We start from the raw sequence: 12,823 nt of genomic DNA on the forward strand, positions 1-12,823 counted from the left end.
CATACCACACTCTATATTCATTTTGGCTCTATAGATATTCTAAGTATATTCTATAACTCTATATAGTATAAAATTTTAATTATTTATCAGGAGTGAAAATATAATATTCCTAACAAGAGAAATTATTTGTTTAAACACTGATTTTCATAAGAAGTACAGGAAACTTTCTAAGCTATTTTAAGTCTGGGACTTTAAAAATTGTTTTCATCTCTTAAGATGACATTCCTAAGGTAACACTTGTCATAAGTGACTCAAAAGTTTCTTCACTCTGTATTGGTGCCTTTATATAACTCAGGGGTCAAATAGAGGAGTCACAGTTGCTGTGATTTCAATCAGCATTGCAGCAGTCTCAACCTTATGAATGGTTTTCAGCCTTGTACATTTTCAAATTATTCTTTGAAACAGTAGAAAGTGTGGAAAAAGAGGAAATATTTGGTGAACATCACCTATCGCACAAAGACAGCAACATAGCAAAGCAGCACCCTGAGGCTGTCACAAAATTGTTTCCATTTCATTTGCCTGTGCAGTGACTAACCCAATAAAGTTTCACAACATAATAAATTTATGTTTTTAAAACTTTATCCTTTAATATTTATTGTATACTATAGTTACCACAAACATCCATGTCTCTTTAAATATCTTACAAAATATTTTTGCATAACTGTGTTTCTTGAGACAGGCTCTACCGCATAGGTTGACTGAGAACATGCAGCAATCCACCTGCCTCAGTCTTCCAAGTGCTAAGAGTACAAGCATGGTTAGAAACCATGCATGTAGGCCTTAGCCAATAATCTGAACCATTCCCTCAACTGTCTTTCAACATAAAAGCAGCAGTTTGTGCTATGGCATGAAAGCTCTCTCTTTTTTTTTTATTTTTATTCATTTATTTAAGTTTTTGGTGCTATGTGACTCCTTCATGTTCCTTGTCATGTTCCTAAGCCATATGCTAGGAACTTTCTACCAGTCCTAAAAGATTATTTTTTTTAAAAAAAAAAAATCAAACCTTTTCCTAGGGATGTGTAAGACTTATCAGACTTCTTCCTTTTTAAATGGTATCCCCCTAATCTCCTTTATTTGTCTTACTGTGCTAGCTAAAACTTAAAGTACTATTTTGATATGGAGAGAGTGAACCGCCTTATCGTGTTTCTGATTTTAGTGGAATTGCTTTAAATTTCTTTCCATTTAATTTGGTGGTTGTTATTGGTTTGCTGCATATTCCTTTATTATGTTTAATTATGTCCCTTGTATTCCTGGTCTCTCCAAGACCTTTATCATGAAGGGGTGTTGGATTTTGTCAAAGGCTTTTTCAACATCCAATGAGATGATCATTTTTTTTTGTTGTTGTTGTTGTTTTTTTCCTTGAGTTTGCCTATATGTTGGATTACACTGACATAATTGGGAGTCAACTTGATCATGTTGGATGATCTTTTTTATGTGTTCTTGGATTTGATTTATGACTATTTTGTTAAGTATTTTTTGCATCAATGTTCATGAGGGAAACTGGTCTGTAATTCCCTTTCTTTGTTGAGTCTTTGTGTTCCTTATGTTTCTATTTGGTGGAGTAATTTGAGGAGTATTGGTATTAGCTCTTTTTTAAAAGTCTGGTAGAGTTCTTCACTAAAACAATCTGGTCCTGGATTTTTGTTGTTGTCATTTGGGAGACTTTTAATGATGGCTCTCATTTTCTTTGTGGGGGGGACATAGGTCTATTTAAATTGTTTATCTAATCTTGATTTAACTTTTTAAAGTGGTATCTATCATTTGGAATTAACTGAAATCTAAAAATGCAGGGCACACCAGTGAGGGATTTTTGCTTAATTTGAATTTGTTTAATTCCATCCTTAACCCACAGATGTTTAGTTCCAAATAAACACACAGAGACTTATATTAATTATCAACTGTTTGGCCCAAGGCTCAAGCTTCTTATTTGCTAATTCTCTATTAATTATTAACCCATTTCTATTAATATAGAATATATAATATTTGAATTTAATTAATTCCAAATGTAGTCTAGTTGACAACCAAGAATAGTCATCAAACTCTCTATTGTGAATTGTGGACGTGGATGAGCAGATATCTCTCTAGTATGATAGAGATTCCTTTGTACGTATGCCTAATGGATGACAGATAGATTTTGGGGATAGAGATTCTTTTTTACATATGCCTAATGGATGAGCAGATAGCTCTCAGGTGAGAAAGCGATTCCTTTGTATGTATGCCTAATGGTTGAGCAGATAGCTCTCTAGTAATATAGAGATTCCTTTCTATGTATGTCTAAGAGTGGTATGCATAGATCATGTGGAAAATATAGTTTTAGTATTTTGAGCAACCTCCGTTGATTGTATATAGATTTGCATAGCTTGTACCGGTTTGCACTCCCACTAAAAGTGAACAAATGTCCATATTTCCCCATATTCATTCCAGTATTTATCATCATTGATTTTAGACATCCTGATTGGGGTAAAATAAAATCTCAAAGAAGATTTAATTCATATTTTCCTGATCACTAAGGATATTGAACATTAAAAAACAACAACAACAAACTGTTTCTCAAATATTTGTACTTTACTTTTGAGAAATGCTTAATTCCATGCCCCATTTTCTAACTGGATTGTTATGGTTCCCCAGTGTTAGTTACTAACTGCCTGTCAAATGTTAGCTTGATGAGGGATGTCCTTCTGCATGCTGTAAACATATGTATCTCTTAATGGTTGATGACTAAATGCTGACTGGCCAGTAGCCCAGCAGGAAGTATAGACAGGGCTCATAGACAAGAAGAATTCTGGGAAGGGGAAAAGCTGGGAAGCAGTCACCAGGGGAGATGGGGTGTAGCCACTGGGCAGGTAGGATGCCTTGGGATTCTACAGTAAGCCAAGAGCACATGGAGATACATATATTAATAGAAATGGGTTAATAATTAAGAGAGAGTTAGCAAATAAGAAGCTTGATCCTTGGGCCAAACAGTTGATAATTAATGTAAGTCTCTGTGTGTTTATTTGGAACTAAACATCTGTGGGATAAGGCTGGACAGAAACTCTGTGTTCCTTAGCTGAAAGCAAATTTTCCTGTTCTGCTGTGTCTCCATTTTAATGGTGATGTCCTTTGCAATACAGCAGGATTTTTGATTTTAGGTTCATGAGGTCTCATTTGTAATTACTGGTCTTAATGCCTATGTTATCAGGGATTTTCAGAAAGTCCTTTTCTGTGCACTTAAGTTTACATCCCTGACTTCCTTCTCTATTAGATTAGGGTTATCAGCTCTTATGTTGAGGACCTTGACATGTTTTGTTCAGGCTGAGAAATAAGAATGTAGTTTTATTCATGTACACATAGGTATATAGTTTGACCAGCACCATTTTTCTAGGTGGTATATTTTCTCCAATGTGTATTGTGGACTCTTCAACAAAACTCACATGACTTTAGGAGTATGGGCTTACATATGAGAACTCAAGTCATTTTAATGAATAATGTGTTTGCTCCTAGGCCAGAACAATTACTCTTGGTTCCTTTAAGAGTTTATAAATTTACTTTTACTTATCAAAACATTTAACAATGAATATTATGATTTAAAGTGTGCAGTATTGAATTTGGGTCCTTTTCTGTGTTTGCTGAGGGCTTGCTTACAACAGAACAATAGTAATGTGTAATCCTCTCTGTCTCTGTACCACTCTCTCTGTGTCTCTCTGTCACTCTGTCTCTCTCTGGCTTGTTTAGTTATTTCTTTCTTGTTTTATCTTCTGAAAAATGTTCTTGCTCTATAACTCTGTCTAGCTTTGAACTTGAAATCCTTTTGACTCCTCATGAGTGGTGAGACTTCAATTATATACCACAGCACCTTCACTGACATGTTTCCAATTTTGTTTATTTGACTTAAAAAATTAAGAACACATACATATTATTTGTATTATTTTACCTCTCTGAAAGCTATTTAGCCTTTTCTACATATTAAGAATAACAATCTTCTGAATATTGAGAACAAACTACAAGACATAGTTTTACTTTCATTTTCATAAGTTACATGGAAATATATAATTTTAGAGTATTCTGCTTTAAAATGTAACAATGGAATTTTCTTGACATAGTTTCTTCTTTCTTCTTTTCTTCTTTCCTTCCTTCCTTCCTTTCTCTCTTTCTTCCTTTCTTTGCTTTTTCCAGTCTTTTTTGATGAGAAATGTTTTTATTCTCTAAATAGTAGCATGTGTATTAAAAAAGAAAAGTCAACCCAAATGATGATATTCTGAAGGAGAGGTTTTTTCCTTTTTCTTTACAAACAGATGGCACACTCTTCTCTAGAGTTTCTGCTTCATCTGCTATTGCCTCAGAGGCCACTAAAACAAAATACATTGTTAGCTATCCTTTGTCGTGCAAACACTGTAACTGTTGAATCTTCTGTTATAAAAACAATTTGAATGGTATAAATCAACACTGCACACACAGCACCAACATATTACTTTATTTATTATTCCACAATGGTTTGGCATAAAGTGTTCACATAAAATACAGATAAATTACTAAGTCCTCTAATATTCCATCACTCTTTATATCACATAACTTAGAGTGCCAAATATAACTTATGTGCCCATTGTGTTCTGTGTTTCAATATCTTAAAAATATGTACTAATCTTGAAATCTGCTCATTTCTTACCACTCCAGGTGCTAGGAAATATTTATTACCTAGGGCTCACAAGTATTTCATAACCCAATTAAAAATAATAAAGTGTTCAACCTACATGTTCCTTGATTATATTCTGGGTTGAATGGAGACTTAAGGTATTCAGAATTGAGTCAACTGCATAGGAGAGTTGAGCAAGTATTCACATATAATAACATAGAGGCAGCATTTGTTAATGTCTTAAATCTATCTTACCTTACCTTTGTTTTTGTAGGACACAGTATTCTTTTCAATAAAGTCTCTTATACTTTAAGCTAGCTACAATTTATTTCATGTGTTTGCAAAAAAGTAGTTATTTATTACTAATTAATATTAAATCTACTTGATTGTTGTATCAAAAGCATCATTAAACAGGAAGAAATAATTATCTTGTCATTTTCACTTGTTTTTAATCAGGGAATTAATTTATTATATTATGAACATTAAAAATCATTTCTAAGGCTACCTATTGAGAGAAAACACACTACAATGTATATATTCTTTCAGCTAGTAGTGTATGTTTCTCCTATGATGGGTACCATGTCATTTACCTGGTTAATTTTCTTTCAAATTATTATTTTTAGCTTACAAAAGAAAATGTCATAACTATCTTTTCAAGATGACATTTTTGGAAGTGAACGTGAGGATCGAGAAGTGTTATTTCTGTTCTGGGCCAGTCTACCCTGGCCACGACATGATGTTTGTTCCCAACTATTGCACGGTGTTCTGATTCTGCAAATCCAAGGGTCATAAAAACTTTAAGAAGTAGAATCCATGCAAAGTCAGGTGGACTAAAGCCTTCTGGAAAGCAGCTGGCAAGTTCACAGTGGACAACTCATTTGAATTTTAAAAATGAACCTGTGAAATACTAGCAAGAGCTATGGACTAAAACTATTGACACAATGAAGTGGGTTGAAGAGATCAAACCGAAAAGCTATGCTAAGTTTATAGTGAACAGGTTGAAGAAAAACAGAAGGTCCAGGACATCAAAGAAGTTAAGCAGAACATCCATCTGCTCCGTTGCAGGCAAGGGATAGTGGCTGGAGGCAAAAAATGGTACAACAGTTACAGGAGGATGTGGACATGGTGGATACTTCCTAATGGTGTTGCCTGCAACCAGCCCTGTGCACACTGGAAACCAGTGGAGACTGTTGGTTCATAAGCTATTGATTGGTTACATAATGTCCTTCAGACAAAATTGATGTACATATTCCCCTCTTACATTGTAGCCTGTAAAAGCATCCATCCTGGGAGTTAGATCTCAGCTCAGTGTTTGCTTTGCTGTGTTATGCTCACAAAACATGAAATGTTGTGTTTAGATGAAGGCACGGACTCTGGGCATAACATGGTTGAGCCATTGCTTAATGGCACCAGGCAACATTACTCTACTGACTATCTTGCTACTGTGAAATTTGTGATGGTGTAATATTTTCCTTGTACTAGGATTGTCTGTTTACTAGGATTATTGAAGAAATGGTCATCACATCAAGGAACTAACCATTCTCATGACAACCTCAGTCTCTTTTGTTTTGTTTTAGTTTGTTTAGCAGATCCTTGGAGTTGCATAATGGCTGCATATGATGCTACAGTGCAGCTGAATTATGCTGGTCTGTTTGTCCTGCTTCAAACTTTCTAAATCACAGCTTGTGGATATTGGGGGAATGGGAGGTTGAATAACCTTTGTCTAAATGGTACCTTACTCCTGCTTTGGGGAATGCTCAATTCCAAGATGTGTCTTGGGGCCCAACAACAACCCTGCCCCCCTTCAGCCTAGTAATGATCTAGAAACAGAAGAATCTTGGTGCCTTTAAATTTTTTTTATGTGGTTTTCTTTTATGGATGTTTGAGACAATGTCTCTCTATTATGTAGTTCTGACTGTCCTGGAACTTACATTGTAGATCAGGCTGCCTTGAATTCACAGAGATCCACCTGCCTCTACCTTCTGAGTGCTGGGACTAAAGATGTGGATGTGTGCCATCACACCTAGCAATTTTGACTTTCTTACAAAAAAGAAAAGATGAAAACAAAAACAAAAACAAAACAAACAAACAAACAAAAACTCTTTGTTTTTGGAAAATAGAATTTATGGGTAGAATGTTGCCTATTATTTGTACATAAATAAAACAATTTCTAAAGTAAAAAAAGGCATTTTGACGAATTTTTTAAAATTATGTATATCTTTTCCAAATGAAGGGTGGTCTAAATTCTAAATGGCATCTCAAACCAAAGCAATGTTATAGCATATTTGATGTAATTTCTTTCATATGAGAAAAACATGTTTCATAAAAAATGATTATTAGTTTTACTTTGCATATTTATACATTTATTCCAAGGTCTGTGAGGCTTCTCCTTGGAATTCAGTCTGCATATGCATTGCAAGAAGACCATATGGAGATTAATTTGTGATTTTTGCCAAGTTCCTTCAAAATCTAAATTTCACAGTAGTCAGAGCCAGAAAGGAACTCTGCATTTAAAATCTAAATGTGAAATGATATCATTCCTTTAATCATTTAAAAATATTTACTGCTGGGTTTTTCCCCCTTAGAGATGAACACAAGACAAAATCTATTCTATCAAAAAGCTCATAGCCAGCTGGCAGAGTCAAGAGGTTTAAAGACTGGCTGGTAGGAAATGATCCACTGAAGGAGGAGCATTGAGAGAGTAGAATTTCTGTGGGAATAAGAAACAGGTGATAGAATATCAGATCAAATAAAGACAATGAGAAATGCATGGAAATACAAAAGAATGGAATGTTTTCAGAAAGCTGTAAAATATGAGACTTAAGGTAATCCAAAATGATGATAATAGTCAGAAATGAAGCTAGCAAACAATGATTTTCAACTTCTGTCAGACATTAGAGTCACAAAAAAAATCTGGAGGAAGTTCTCATATCCAGAGATACCGTGATTTATTAAGAATGTGTAAGTGTATGTCTACCCATACACTCAAAAATCTTACCCAGACACACAATGATTTCATTGTATATGTGTTAAAGAGTCATAAACATCTATAGAACTTTACCAAGGTCACTGAATCTTTTGAGATTAGCCATTATTTTCATGTTGCCTTGTTACAGTTTCTGATGAAGATAACTTTTGACATACTGTATTTCTTGGCTGATCTATCTCTCCTTTAATTAACCACCCCTTAGTGTGGGCAAAGGACAATGTTCTGCTTTATATTAAAACACATGAAGGATGGACAGAGCCACTTTCTTCTTTCTTCTGCAGAAAGTTGAAGAGCAGGGTATAATTTTAATGAGCATGATGAAAGTTAAGAAAAATGAATGAGAATTACAGAGCAGATTCAGTCAATGAGACTGAGCATGGGGCTTTCAAGCTATTTTAGTCTGTGTGTTTCTGTAAGTGTTTCAAACCTCATTAGGGCTTCATTTTTGACAATATTTATTCCATCACTCAAAAGAGAAGCCTCTTGACTTCATAAATATCCATCTATGAAACTTATTCTTTATTCTACTATTAGTTTTCCCTTGCTTGATTGGCATTGGGAAGAGAGAATTGTGTCAGGGTCTGAGACCTCTAAGAGGAGAGATATAGTGTTCTATTGATAGATGCTTTTGCTCATATACAGAGTTCAAGAAGTTTATTTCTTTTCATCTCAGTTTAAATGTGGGCCCTAACTTGAATAGCTTGATTGATAGCATTAAGCAGAAGAAACACTTGTCAGCAATTATGCTAGTCTTCAAGACCAAAACGTTCTAATCCCTTCAAATGATAAGTCTGATTGTCTTAAGGCTACCCTAATTCAAAGCTTCCAAAAACTAGGCACAATGAAAAGGCATGGGTCAGTTTTTAACTATGAAAGTTAGAATCCTAATGTAGCTATGAGGCAGAAAAATAGCACTGCTACCTATTGAACTGTTTTTCTCCCAAATTCTGTTCTGAAAGCCCATGTGAGTACAGACAAGGGTGCCATCCACAAGGCATGAAGGGAGCATATGCCTAAAAAGACAAAGGCACTATCAGCTTGATCAGAACTTCCATCCTATAGAATAAAAGTTTTAAAAGATTAAAAAGTAGCATCCGCGTAAATACCAGATGAAGAGCTTATTGTTACTTCGTTGTCCTCTTTGGCTGGCTGTTGCAAATTCTTCATGAAATAAGCTTGTCCTAGCAGAACACTGCTAAGAATGTGTCCAAATTTTCTTTATGACCCAAGCTCTGAAATTTGTGGTCTAGTAAAGGAAAGGAATTATGTGAAACCAATATTGAGTAGAAGTGTGTGTGTGTGTGTGTGTGTGTGTGTGTGTGTGTGTGTGTGTGTGTGGTATCAGAAATGAAATGGATGTGTGGATAACAAACTGAATGGAAAGGATGAATGGAATTCTCATTTAGGTGATGTGCTTTCCATTCATTGACTTCAGGTTTATTCTTATCCTGGAATCAAGTGCACTCTAACCTCCTAAATCCACATTAACTCCCAATGCAAATGTATATGGAGAGAGGTCTTTCAAGGAGCTAGAAGCTCATTACATTTAACTTAGATCTTTAGTAGAGAACCTTTATGAGTAGAATGATGTTCTTATAATAGAAAGGGGCACCAGGAATCTCTCTGTGTTTGAACACAGAATAGCCATGGGAACACACAGAAAATAGAGATAAGAAAATTCTCACAAACTGATGGGTATTTACCACTTTGTTATTCACGTGTTGAAACTAGAAAATCCGTAGTATATACTACTACAGGCCTAGATTTTAATTGCTACATTACTGCCTTGTCTCATTCCATTATTAGTTAGGAAGTATAGATTCAGTGAACACAGTTCTGAAGCTCATATAATGAAAGGGTTCTATCCTTCTTTCATTACACTGTGGATTAGTTGTATCTGCAAACTAACTATTTGCCCCAATGGCACAAATAACTATGTTTTTATTGAATGGAGTAGAAGAATGCTAAATATAGTAATAAATGGTAATTTTGTAAATCTCAGTCATCTGTTACTTCCTATCCTCTCTGTAAATATCTATTACATTATAAAGAAATAAACTTTTTATAAAGCAAGAAAATATTTACTACTCATGTCATAATAAAAACATACACACTGAGATTTAGACTTTTCTCTTGCTCAAAAATTCTGTTTTCTCTGAGAGGAGCAAGAACAAGATTAATACCACAAGTGCATTTGTCTACACTGGGAAGCTACTCAATCTTCATCTTTGGAAGATTTTCATTTAGAGGAGACATTTGCAGTTATTTCATTTTTGATGTCTTTAAAAGTACCAAATGTTCATATCAGCAAACATTATAATCTACAACCCAGGCTGTGGACTTAGTTTTCAGTGATTTGTGTTTTTTGATTAAGAAGGCTAAGACTGATCTGCAAGCAAATGCTATAGGCAATCAGTTGATTTAGTCCTGAGCAGTTGTGTCCCAATGAAAATGCCACAAACTGCCTGGACTTCATAGCACTTGCGTCACTCTCTTAAATCTTATTAACAAAAATGTTTTTGATATTCCTGTATCTGGGATACTTACAACCCAGCACCTCTTTGCAAAATGGATATGGTATTTATAGCAAAATTCAGGATATAAGAACATATGTATTTCTCAGAGAAAAAGAATCAAACTAAGACATTATTCACTTTCATAAATAAGATGAAAGCATGAGAGTCAGGAAGAGAAAATCAGGAATAATTTAGTTTAATAATTCATATGTTAAGGTATTACTCATCAAGAGAAAGGATTTAGATTTTAAAAAATTGAAACAGAATCCTCCAATTTGTTGGTAATGTTTTGTATGTTTGCAGAATTCAGATAAGAGCATCTAATAAAATATCAAAAATTAACAGGAGTTTTATATAAAAATCACATGTGTGTATATTTTCTCCAAGAAATGGAAGGTGATTCAAGGATGAGAGCAAGGAAACTTGATCTGATTACACATAGGAAACTCACCGGGACAGAAAAGAACTTCATTGTACACATAGGAATGGGAGCCAGTGAAAAAGAAGCCAAATAGTTCAAAGGGAAGGGCTTAGGACACCCTAAAAATAAAATAAATAAATAAAAACCCTACCATGGAGTTAAGAAAATTCTTGAAGCACGCAATTGAGGATTATGAAATAATGAATATGTAGGTAGACAAGGATTCGATCAGAAGACAAAATGGAAGCAAGGAGGAAGGAAAGGGGTGCAGTACTGAACATCTCCACTATACACAGTATAGGTATACTCCACTATACTGCAGTATAGGTAATTTTCCTAAGAAGTATCTAAAGAACAGTAATAGTTATTATTTTCCACCTTAATTTGTTGCTGTTGGTTAGAGATGTTAATATTTCCATATATTATGGATTTGTCAGATTTTTAAGATTTTTAATTTTTGACTTTTTTTCATCTTTATTATTTTCTTTTATATCACAACTGCAGTTTCTCCTTCCTACTGAACCCCAGTCCCTCTCCCTACCTCCCCTTTGCACCCCCTATCAACTTCTCTGTTTCTTTCCAGAAGAGGGCTGACCTTGTATGGATATCAATCAAACATGGCATATCAAGTTGCAGTAAGACTAGGCACCTCCTCCAATTAAGGCTTACCAAGGCAACCCAGTGTGAGGAAAAGGGTCCTAAAAGATGGCTAATGTGTCAGAGACAGCACCTATTCCCACAAGATGACCAAGCTACACAAGTGTAACAGATATGCACAGGACCTAAGTCAGTCTCACGCAGGTTCCCTGTTTGTTGGTTCAGTCTCTCCAAGCTGCTATGAGCCCAGGTTAGTTGATTCTGTGATTGTTTTTTGGGGTGGGGTGATGTTCTTGAACCCTCTGGGTCTTATAATTCTCTCTCCCTCTTCTGCTGGATTCTTAAAACTCAGACTAACATTTGGCTATCAGTCTCTGCTTCTGTTTCCTCCAGTTGCTAGATGAAGCCACTCTAATGACAATTGAGCTAGGCACCACCAATCTATCATTAAGAATTAGTCCATTGACTTTATTTTCCTCCTTCCATCTTTCCTTTCCCCCTCCCTCCCTTTCTCCCTTCCTTTCTCCCCCCCCCCACTTCCTTTTATTATTATTTATTTTTTGTCAGTTGTGTTTGGTTCTATTCTTGTCTCTGGACTATCTAACCTCTGAATCCCAGCCCTTCAGGCAGTGTCAGGGGTGGGTTCCCTCTTGTGGCATGGTTCTCAAGTAGGACTAGTCATTAGTGGACCCCTCCCACAATTTATGTACCTCCTTTTCATCAGCACATCTTGTAGGCAGGACAAATTATAGGTCAGGTCTAGGCTTCTATGGCTGGGTTAGTATACCAATCCCTCAACTGGAAGTCTTGCTTGATCTTGATGGCTAAAGCTAAAGTTACTTACAAGTATCAAAATAATGTTTCGAGCTTATTTTGTATTTTTAAAAACTATTGATGACCTAAATTCTTCAGCTTCACAAGTTGATCTGATGCAAATAAATGTCTAAGAAATTTAATTTAAGAATTCAGTCATATCTGGGCTGTGGTGGCACATGACTTTAATTCCAACACTTAGGAGGAGACAAAGCAGGTGGATCTTTGAGTTTGAGACTAGCCTAGTCTGGAAAGTGAGTTCCAGGATGGCCAAGGATAACCAGAGAAGCCCTGTGTCAAAACCAAACCAAACCAAACCAAACCAAAACAACAACAAAAAACCAAAAGCAAAACCAAACCAAACAAACAAAAAGACAAAAACAATTTGACCATATAGCTTTAAGTTAGATCAAATTAAAATAACTGAAATATTAGTAGTTGAGTTGTTAATACTTAAGTGAGTTAGTCTTGTTGGTCAGATAGTATTTATGTAAATCAGAGTAATGGAAGTAGGATCATGCCTAGGAGTGGAACTTGTCTAGTTATAGAGTTTTGGATATGATAACAGTGCCAGATATGGATTTCAGTTTTTGGAGTGAGCCCAAATATTGAAATCCCATCAGATAGTGATTGATTACTTCCATGACATTCATGCCACTATTGCAACAATGAACAGGTCTTGCCTGGATGGTCATTGTTTTAGGTCACAGTGTTCAAAGTAGAGATAAATTGATGGATGCATCTTTTTCAGCACTGTGAAAACTAGCCATACAGGTGAATCCCAAACACTGGGATATAGAGAGACAGACAGTCAGACAGACAGACACACACACACACACATACACACAAAGAGAGAGAGAGAGAGAAAAAGAGAG

At 35.3% G+C, this 12,823-nt stretch overlaps 1 pseudogene; it reads left to right on the top strand.

Moving 5' to 3' along the window:
- The first annotated feature begins 5,270 nt into the window (after positions 1 to 5,270).
- On the top strand, positions 5,271 to 5,752 carry LOC127223892 (probable ribosome biogenesis protein RLP24; annotated as a pseudogene).
- Positions 5,753 to 12,823: the final 7,071 nt, after the last annotated feature.

This window comes from Phodopus roborovskii, unplaced genomic scaffold (genome assembly GCF_943737965.1).
Source record: "Phodopus roborovskii unplaced genomic scaffold, PHOROB, whole genome shotgun sequence".
Lineage (NCBI taxonomy): Eukaryota > Metazoa > Chordata > Mammalia > Rodentia > Cricetidae > Phodopus > Phodopus roborovskii.